The sequence below is a fragment of the Nomia melanderi genome, chromosome 2, assembly GCF_051020985.1.
Source record: "Nomia melanderi isolate GNS246 chromosome 2, iyNomMela1, whole genome shotgun sequence".
Lineage (NCBI taxonomy): Eukaryota > Metazoa > Arthropoda > Insecta > Hymenoptera > Halictidae > Nomia > Nomia melanderi.
The window spans coordinates 4841553-4852388 of NC_135000.1; the positions used below are offsets into that span (position 1 = coordinate 4841553).

Consider the following 10836-nt stretch of genomic DNA (forward strand, 5'->3'; position numbering starts at 1 on the left):
TTATGTTAACAACATACTTCAACGATTGCTTTTGAAATAAAATAAAGGACAATGACGTGAGAAGCTCCAAAACTCATTTGAATAGATTTCCATGTTCCTAATGTTATGAGAATATTCATTATCCTATTCGAAAGAGTGTAGAATGTAATTTTCTGGATAGAAGGTTTGCATAAATTTCACAGCTAACGAACGAAATAATTTCAAAATCCGAAAGTTCCATTGTGTTCTTCGAAGTTGCACGTTTCAGGAACTGAGAAGTTACATTTCCGGATCCGTGCTCGCTTCGTGGAACTCGGCAACAATTGCTATGAATGTTTAGGCGGATGAAGATTCTCGGTCTGAAGACGATCGAGACGCTCTAATCATCGTCTGTGCGGCGTTCGAATAAAAATCGCGCCCATCTCCGGTGGAGATGCGGATATGGAAGCCAGCTGATGCGAAAGTGCCCGTTACAGACGGAGTTTCTACGTAATGCACCGTCCACAACGTGCAAGCAACACGAATGCATCCATTTCTCATTTTTATTCGTCCCAACGACGACTGTTTCGCGTTTCCATTAGATAGTAATATAAATAATAATTATTCTAATAAAATATGCATGTAATCGAGTGTGTATAGAATTTTCTCTTTTTTCAATCAATTATTAATCCTTTCCACTCGTATATCATGCTGGATATGACAATACAAATTTGTTATAGAACGTTGGAAAATATTCGAAAAAGTACCACACTTTAGAAGATTATGAAAATTAAATCTTATAATAATAATAATAAAGAGGATATATATAAAACATTGAAATCTACTGCTGTAAATTACTTTATTTCATTTCGATTTCAATTTCAGCATTCAAATATTTTCCTAATGAATCATTAATGGTAAAATAATGGTGTTGTTCATGGTTTAGGTATAAGAAATAAACCATTGGGTAAGAGGTTAAGAAACTTTTTCCGGTGTCAAATATCTTTTGTCCTTGCCCGCGAGCTCGGTGTTTCTCTCGCTTTCTAGTAATTTAAGTGGTTAGAATGCTTTCCTTTATTCGGCGGAAAATTAAAGATTGCAACGAGTTCGGAAAATCGACCAAGTTTCTCTTGACCTGGAACTACTATTATTTTGAACAGTTAATGACGTTGGCAGTCATATCGTTCGCAAACGAATGTAATTAATACAGTAATTCCTGTAATGCAGTGATTTTAAGCGTTCAATGAATTAAGTGTTTAGAAAGTTGCAAATGCGAACGGATGATTGTAATGTGAGCCTTTTTTTAAAAATGGTGTAAGTCAATTTTTCATACATTGACAGGTTTAAGGATTGCCGTTCAAGTGAAGCTAAAAATATTGGTAAATGTTCATCAATTCGGATAACGTTTATAAAACTTGTTAAATTTCAGTGTGCAATCATGATTAACGAAATTGTTAAAGGAAATAAACCATTTTGTAGCTACAAATGGACTTATTGCACTTCCAAAGAAAATATTTTACAGTGAGATTTCTCCTGATTAATTTATGAGGATATTGTACGTTATCGATTACGTAATGGTAAATTAAAAAAGGACATCTACATCTCATTAAAATTACCACTTACTAATTTTTTCCAAAGATTGCTCAAAAATGGACTTATACCACTTACAAAAAATGGCTCAAAAATGGACCTATACCACTTTAAGAAAGCAAAAGCTCAAAAATGGACTTACACCACTTTAAAAAACGTCTCACGTTTCTTCTTCCCAGTTACCAGCACAACAAATCGGAAGACTCCAAAACAGAAATAACTTCCAGAAAAATACTCGACAATAATAAAAGAATTCGACAAACAAGCGAGTCCGATAATATTCGAACGCATCGTACAAAGCCACGGGAATCTCAGTAATGTTAAAGGGATCAACAGGAAGCCACGAAATAAACCAAACATTAATTTCGTGGGGTATGCGTCGAGCAGAACGGGAAAAAGCCGAGAAATCCATAAATGAATTCCCTCGGAACCGCGAGTGTCCGGCGATAAATTAAACGAACCGAAACGAACAATTCGATTTCCTTCGAATTCCGCGGCATTATCCCCGACACGAAGGGAACCGGCGGCCGTGGCATCGAATTCGCAGCCGCTCGTCGCGTTCCCAGGATGCTGAGCATTCCCCGTTCAAGTGTTTACGATTGTGCAGTTAGTCCGCGACGGGATGCGAAAATCGTGCACGCACGCCATGGCACCGGGACACATTTCCACGGTTTTCGTGCAATCATCCGTGTCAAGCTGTCACGCAGCCTGCACGTCCGCGCGATTAAAGGGGAAACCGCGTTTCCTCGCGGAAGCGAGGAAACGGAAAGTGCACAGGCGTCGGATCGAATTTTTTCTTCGCACGGTAATCCGACAATTTACTGCGTAATCACGGTCACATGTCTGGCGTCAAAACGTAGCGAATCAGTGGAATACCCGTTATCAGCGATGATAACGTGCGAACGCGACGGAAAGAAATTAATGAACATAAAGGGTTGACGGTGGAATTTCGAAAAATTTTTCTTTTTCTTGGAGCATTGGAAATTCGGGAAATTATGCAAGTTTGTGCGGAAGTAGAGTAAGTCGAGCTTAACAATAAGAAAATTGCTATTGAATGAAAATATTCAGTAACGCGAGAAGCTAATAGTATAATATGAGCACTGTAATACCAAAACATTAATAATTATTTCTAATGCTATTTTCCTGTATTATAAAGCAATGAATCTTACTGATAGTGAAAAATGTTTTAAATTACACTATTATCTAGCTACAATGTACACTTAGAATTATATTACTTTAGTTATAACCTAATACTCCAGTTATAATTACTTTATTCCACTTCTAATCTAATATTCTACTAACAATCATATTATCCTAGCTCTAACCAAATATTCTGATCAAATCTCTATTATTTTACTTCTAACCTACCATTCTAATTACAATTACCTCACTACTCATCCTATTAACCTATTGCCCTACAATGTCTGAGACTCGTGAAGATTTCAAATAGAATTTAACAAGCACAAATATTACTCAATTACTTACTTCTAATTAGATGTTATTCTTCTATTAGCAATGATTCTATCGTAGAACATATGTAGACATAGAATATACCTAGAATTTTGCTCTTTTTTCAATAAATTATTACTGACAAAGTTGTTGCATCGATCACAGTTAGAAAATAAATCACAGGGCGAGGGATTAAACATCTTTATTCAACGTCAATCATCTACACTTATTCCCAACCAATTCCAAAGTGTCAAACACCAGTGATCTCCAAACCAGTCAAAACACGATCAAAATAATGAGTAAAATTGTGTTAATTGGATACTGCTCAGCGTACCGCGTAAGAAACAGCAAAGGATAATCGTGTGTTCCAGCTGTGGTTTCGTTAAGTCACGTATCAAATCACCTTGTACCCTGCAGCTGCACGCGTGGAACCGGGAATCGTACCGTGAATAATTTTCGCAGCGGATAGACTCGACGCAGACGAGTCGAATTCGTTTCGCAAGGGTCCGTCGACGCATGACGGGTCGGGAACGGGATTCCGTCTTGCTCCAATGATCCCCCGCCGCGATTCGCGGTATTCCGTCGGGATCGAATAATCCTTTCGCAGCCGGGACTCGTTCTCGCGTGATAACTCCGCTGCCAGCGGAGCGCTGTGGACACGGACCGAGCGACGAACTTCCTGCGTCTGAGATGGTTCGCACGCGAAGGTCTTCGCGTTCGCTAGCGATGGGTCTTTCGACGGTTCGAGTCTGAATCTGGACAGTTGGTGTTTGAGATGAAGTTAGGTGGAGTTTCGAGAGAATTTGAGGGTACCAGTGATTGTCAGGCTTTTGGTTTGGTGAAGTTTGAGGCTGTTCCTTTGGTAGTTTCAAGTTGTAACAGGTTTGGAAGAGTTTGAAGTTGTGCGGGGTTTGGAAGAGTTTGAAGTTTTGCTGATTTTGGAAGAGTTTGAAGTTTTACTAGATTTGAAAAGGTTTGAAGTTGTGCGGGGTTTGGAAGAGTTTGAAGTTTTGCTGAGTTTGGAAGAGTTTCAAGTTGTACCAGGTTTGGAAGAGTTTGAAGTTTTGCTGAGTTTGGAAGAGTTTGAAGTTTTGCTGAGTTTGGAAGAGTTTGAAGTGGTGCTAGGTTAGGAAGAGTTTGAAGTTTTGCTGAGTTTGGAAGAGTTTGAAATGAATTTTAATTGATTTTTGGGACTAGGTTTGAACTAGATTTTGAACTAGATTGTTAGATTGTTAGACTAATTTTTGAAGTAATTATTTCACTAATTATTGAGCTAATTATTGGCCTAGCTTTTAGACTAATTGTAAAACTGACTTTTGGACTAATACTACATTAATTTTTAGACTAATTATTATATTAACGTTTAGTCTAACTAGTGGACTAACTTTTAGATTCACTTTTACACTAACTTTTGGATTAACTTTTAAACTAACTTTTGTACTCATTTTTGCACTAGATTCTAAACTACCTTACACTAAATAAACACCAAACTCTGCGTTAAATTATACTGTATTCTCAATTATAAATTATTCAATATTCCAGTGTTTACCCAATTTGATCCGCAATCTAGACCACGATTGCCCCTATATACTCTACGCAAGATCCCATAGAATTTCACTAAAGGAAACACCGACAATTCAAACAAAAATGTCAAACAATTAGCAATCTATCATCTACCCTCATTCTCTATCTGTTTATTCTGCAGAGACTATAAACAGTGTAATCGAACAGCAAAGTACGTTCAAATATTTATCGTCCAGCGTAAATTCGGACGCGCTCGTGCCGCTCGGTTACCCATCACTATTTCACGGATCGGATGATCGTGCGGGAAACGGCGGTACGTGCCAGGATGATTGGAATAAAATTGAAGACGCGGTTCGGGACCATTTGTCACGATCGTTAGAAATCGTCGGCCGGGTGTAGAAAATTGCCGGCTTCGATTTAGCACCTCACGCTCGCGCGGAAGAGGGGAGTATCCGCGGATTGTTCCTGGTGCGAATATCTTCGGAAACATCTGCGGAGGAAAGTTCGCGTCTTGCAACGGTGCACATTGTAAATCATAATCATGAATCTTTAATTACGGACGATTGCCGCGTGAGAACAATGAGACGGTGTTCTACGGTTTCTTCGAAAAAGAAACACCTCTTGTATAGAGAACTATGTAAATTCAATCTAAAGTGCAGTAATTTAAATTTAACTTTCGACTAAATTTATCTTCAGTGATCGTCGAAATTTAACGAAGCATTTTTCAAGAAATTGCGTGCTTGTTTTCCAGTTTTCTTCAAGGATGTTGTTGAGCTGTTGTTTTATTGTGTGAGTGATGTGTTTGTTAAATATTAAGATCGTTAGGGTTTTACTTCTTAAATGTTCAGATCATAAATATTTTATTTTGTAAATATCAAAAATGTTAAAATTGAACTATCAATTTTCCATTTTCGACTCTTGTTTATCCATTAATCGACTTTCAACTTTTGATTATCGATTAACCCATTTTTGACTTTCAATTGATCAAGTTTCAAGTTTCGTTTAATCGATTTTCAATTAATCAATTCTCGAGTTACGATCAACGAATCTCCAAGTTTCAAATAATCAATTTTCGAGTCACGATTAACCCATTTTTGACTTTCGAATAATCAATTTTCGATTAATTAATTTTCTAGTTTCAATTCTCGATGATTATTAACCGTCACTTATCTTCAAACTGCGAATATCTATGCATCTACAACATTTCCACAGAACCGCGATGCGTCGAGAAACTCCAGGATCCTCTCGCGACAAACGGAACCGTATTTTCTCCCCGTCGACTTCCTTTCCTCGGAAGATTCGAAAGGAAGCGCGGGAAACGAAGGATGGTCTCGAAAGTTCCGAGCGGCCTGCGGAGAACCGCATTCCATTCTAATCTCCCGGCAGGACGTTGATCATCCAACGTTATCGGGGATAATCAGAAAACACCGAGTGAACTGTTAATGAATTCCGCCCGTTCTTTTCTTCTGCTGTCCGCGAAAAAACGATCGCGGGCATAACCGAGCCCGATAATCGAATGAAAGGAACTCGGATCGAGAACTGGTTTGCGATACCCGCGCGCGGAAAGTATTTAAACTTCGCTTAATCGGCTAGTGTTCCCTTTCAGCGAGGAAATTGTATCGAATGTCTTTCGCGATGTGCAAACCCAAGCTTCCATGTCCTTCTGCATACGCTCAACGAGATAATAATAAGACTCGATCGTAAAGCAACAAAAATTCAACATTTGTGTCTAATGATAGACAAATGATAGTTAAAGATACCACATTTACGCTTTAACAAATTTAAAATCCATCCCTTGGATCTGGTAATAAACAAACGATCCCTATTGTTTCAAACAGATGAAACCAAAACTTCATGAAACGAGATATTCCATGGAAACAATGCACGAAATACGAATAACCACATAAAATTTGTATTATCCAATGCAAAGAACACTACGTCTACACTTTAACAAACTCAGATAATCCTTAATACACTACTCTGAACTTTGTTATGCCCACTTTCAACGTTTCTCGCGAGAAATTCCGCGAATTCGGCTCGCGAGGAATAAAATACACGCCACGCCACTTAAAAGTTTCTAATGGCGGGGAACGTTTGAAAATTCGATGACATAAGGATTTTTATCAAGACGTCGTTTGTGCTCACTTTCTATCGGTAACTGACGAGTTATTGGACTGTCATGGCGGAAGAGCGGAGGAAACGGGGCGCCATTAACACGGTCGTGGGACCATGAACGACCTCGAACTTGCGAAACACCGTGAGGCGTTCTTGATCGACCGATTGCAATGATTTACGGTGGCGACACGATGAGCCCTGGGACCGCTCCGTTCCCCGCGTAGTACGCCTACGTTGGTAGTAGACAGAGGCTTGTCTCCGGAGAAAGTCCGTGCACTTGCCTCCTAACTGCGCCCGTAGAGCCGACGCTTTTTCCTCGCGGAGCGGCGCGAGCGCACCACGAAAATCTGCATTGTAAAGCGGAGATCCCGGACGAGTCTGGTTAACTTTGATTAATAAACCGGCGATTTTTGCTCGAGGATTTATAAGGGAACGAAGAGGCGGTTTATCAGACCGCGGGTTTTATGCAGCTGCAGTTGAAGCGTGGATCGGGGAAATTGTATTTGCAAATTGTAGTGTGAAATTGAATTAATGAGTTGAGTTTGAGAATTAAGTTTAAGAATTGAGTTGAGGAATTGAGTTAAGAAATTGAGTTGAATAATTGAATTAAAGAATTGAATTGAAGAATTGAGAAGTAACATTAAATTGAAACATTGAATTGAAACATTGAAATAAAGAAAATGGAAATTATTTACAAAGTACAAATATTCTAAATAATAAAGAAAATTGTATTGGGGATTTATAAACGAAATTGTAATACTATTATTAAATAGAAGATTGTTTTCTACTTTGTTATTTAGTGACAATTAAGATACTGTTTACAAGTAATTTCTATCGATTTCAACGAAGGAAATCAATGGAGTATTTCAGTTGATCATGCAAAACAATCTCATCAATTGATTCGAATCACAAAAGATCGACACCAGCATTCGAAACCGTGCTTCGAAAGTGAGTTTCCTCTTCCTGTTAGCCAATACGCCGAAAAATTCGTCGACAGCGTGTCGCGCCGCCATTTATGGAACGCTCGACCATTTGCCTCGCATTGCCGCGTGTTTCGAATTCGAATTGCGTCGTGCGGCAAATGGAAATTTCGATTGTGATCCAACACATCTATTTCAGTATTCACAACATAAAAATCATCGAAATTCAAAGGACAAAATTTACAATTTTGATATTTGAAAGGACTAAATTAAAAACTTTTACATTGAAAGCATCAAATTTACAGCTTTGATATGTAAAAGACTAAATTCACAATTTTTAAATTGAAACCACTGAATTAATAATTTTGAAATTGAAAGCAATGAACTTATAATTTTGAAATTTAAACCACCTAATTAATCATTTTCAAATTGAAAGCACTAAATAAATAACTTCAAAACCTAAGGCACTAAATTAAAAACTTAACAATTTTAATATTGTTATTTAATATTTAATATTAACAATAATATTAACCAGTACCAATACTATTATCTTATTTCTGGTGTTAAGAAATTTATTATCCAAGAGAATGCAACCCTATTCGATCATAATATTGCTGAATCCTCCACTTCGTCGGAGTCATCACTTTTTTTATCGACGCAACGTCGATTCGTTTCGCTGAAAAAATCATCGAGGTTATCCGTGAAATCGGAATCATACGGAAACATTATGTCCTGCGATTCCGCGTACGTTGCTCAATTCTCCGCGAGCAATTTACGCTTCTTCCCGACAAATATTCACGGTATTTGCGAAACAATAATTTATAGTGAGCAGACAACAGTCGTCATCGCTGATCCCATCGCTAGATTTATTGTCCGTTCTGGCCGGAAGATCGGAACAATACCTTTTGTTCCGAAAATCTAGGCAACAGGAAATATTCTAGATGACAGTGCGAGATTTAGATGAAAAATCGATGGGTCGATGAAAGCGTATAGTTAAAATGAATTGTTTTCAAAGAAAGAGCACTCTAATCAATGATATTTATTAAATTGATGCAAAAGTTTCGATATATTTTCATAACAAATAACAAGAATTGTTTTCCAAACCTTTTTATTGACTTAACCTATTATATTATTTCCACTGGTCACTATTATCATTGTAAAAATCTGATTTTAAAGAGAAAAATGAATTCTCTATTTTCACTTGCTCCAGAAAACATAAATATTCCCTCAACAACGCAATAATCCTTTAGAATCGGTGAAATAAATCTGTTTACCTTTCCAATTAATTTTATTCCTCTAATATCGAGTGCTGAAACTGACTGCCACAATCACCGTCTGCAGCAATCACTCTGAAGACTGTCCCTGACACTGGCAGTGCTAGACGCATTGCATAACCAAGGAAATTTCCCCGGATTTTTTCGTTTCAACGGCAATTGCTAATGTTGATCGTGAACCAGTATTTCGAATCAGTGATAGTAACAGCCGAGTGGTAAATAAATAGATAATTTAGTACGAGAATATCAATGAACGTCAGACTACTAAAAACTTTGTGCGTCTAGATATCAAGTTTTCACACTGTAACATTATTGGCTATTTCATTAATTTATTCAACGAGTTCGAGGATGTTGATGAATATTCAAATATTAGGAATATGATTTGACTGGAAATGAAATTTCTCTTTTCGAAAATTTCTAGTGGATTCGCTTGTTGATTAAATCATTCGAATAAATTAAATAGTTGCAATGTTATTTTTCTTATTGTTTATTTTTAAGTGAAATAATTCGTGTGTAGTGCTGTGAACACTACCAATATCAATGACTGAAAGGCTTGCTTCTGTACCATTGACATTTCAATGTCAAACCTTGCCCTGGACCTATCCCTACCCGAGTTAACTGTACTACTATTAGAATTGCTGGCATTCCTGAATGGTAGCTGTCTAGACACTGGCTAGACTCAATGTCCTTTAACCCTTTGCGCTCCTTTGTTGTGCGTGACTCGACACAATTTTATTCACAGGTGTGATTCTTTGTCAAGGTACTTTTAAAATAGATTATATTATTATGTTATTTTCAATATTATTAGTAACAAGAATCGTTTACACTGCTTTCTACAAACTAACTGTTTTTACAAATGCATTTCAAATAAAATATCGTAATAATATTAAGTTATCGAGGAAAAAATGCAAAGGGTTAACTGTCATTGATTATATAGAGAAAATACTGTATCTTCTTAATGTCAATTGTCATTTAAGGAAATACAACCTAAATGAAAATAACAGTGTACGGTATTCATTCAAACAACAATGCAACATTAATGAACATAAGGTTGATATTAGAAGACTGTCATTCAATTTGCAGTATTAGCAAAATAAAAATGACTGTGTATTTATAATATTAATTGTGACTATCATTTATTTCTATTTCAATGTTTCCTTCAATATTTTATTTCAATGCCTTATTCAATATTTTATTTCAATTTCAAATTCAATTTCAATATATACATTTAATTTCAATTTATCCATTAATTTCAAGGTTTTCAACATTTAATTTCAATTTATTCGTCAATTTTAATGTCTTCAACATTGTTGCACTCGAAAGTGATTTGTTGTTACAGTTGATTTTCTTGGAATTAGATTGGTGTTAGGGGTTGTTCAGAATGTTGTCTGATGAACTTCATCGCAAATATATTTTTTGGAATTGCTTTAATGTTGTTCATTTGACGGAAGAAACAGGAATGCTGTAGTTAGTGGGAATGTTTGTGTCTTTGCAGTTATATTATAGGAATATTCAACATTGTCTGACGAGACAAAGACGACATTCTATGAAATTAACTCAAAGAGAAATCACAAGTGAAACGAGGAACAAGGCTGTTTTAACGCAATTTTTCACATATTGATGCATTATGCAAACATCGATGTTAACTCTATAACTACCGAGCAGTTAAATTGACTTGTCTATAGGAGTTCGAAGAGTGCATCTATTGCGACTTTAATTAATTTACAATTCAGTTTGCGTATTGCTAAATCAATGTCTGTAATAATTTCTCAGAGAAACAGCTGTTGTCTGTTTAATAATTGCAAAAGGAAGAAATCAGTAATGTGTCATTTTAACCCTGTCTGGTAGTTTTAGTGTTAAATATCTAATTTTATGGTTTTATTACATCGAATCTAGTGGTGACTGACAGTGACCTCTCGAGTGCAAAGAGTTAATAATTCTTAAATTTGATTTAAATACTCCTCAATGGATAAGACGAAGTCAACTAAGTAGACTGTGAAATTTCA

The 10836-nt window shown here is 36.6% G+C and overlaps 1 protein-coding gene across 3 annotated transcripts in view; it reads right to left on the reverse strand.

Moving 5' to 3' along the window:
• Positions 1–10836, reverse strand: part of LOC116426010 (pancreatic triacylglycerol lipase) — a 44560-nt gene that overhangs the window by 27279 nt on the left and 6445 nt on the right. Inside the window, exon 2 of one of the 3 annotated variants that reach the window (XM_031974431.2) lies at positions 8831–8992. The exons of the other annotated variants lie outside the window; for them this stretch is intronic. The gene's annotated coding sequence lies outside the window, so the exon portion shown is untranslated. The remainder of the gene's footprint in view (positions 1–8830; positions 8993–10836) is intronic. 3 annotated transcript variants of the gene reach the window in all.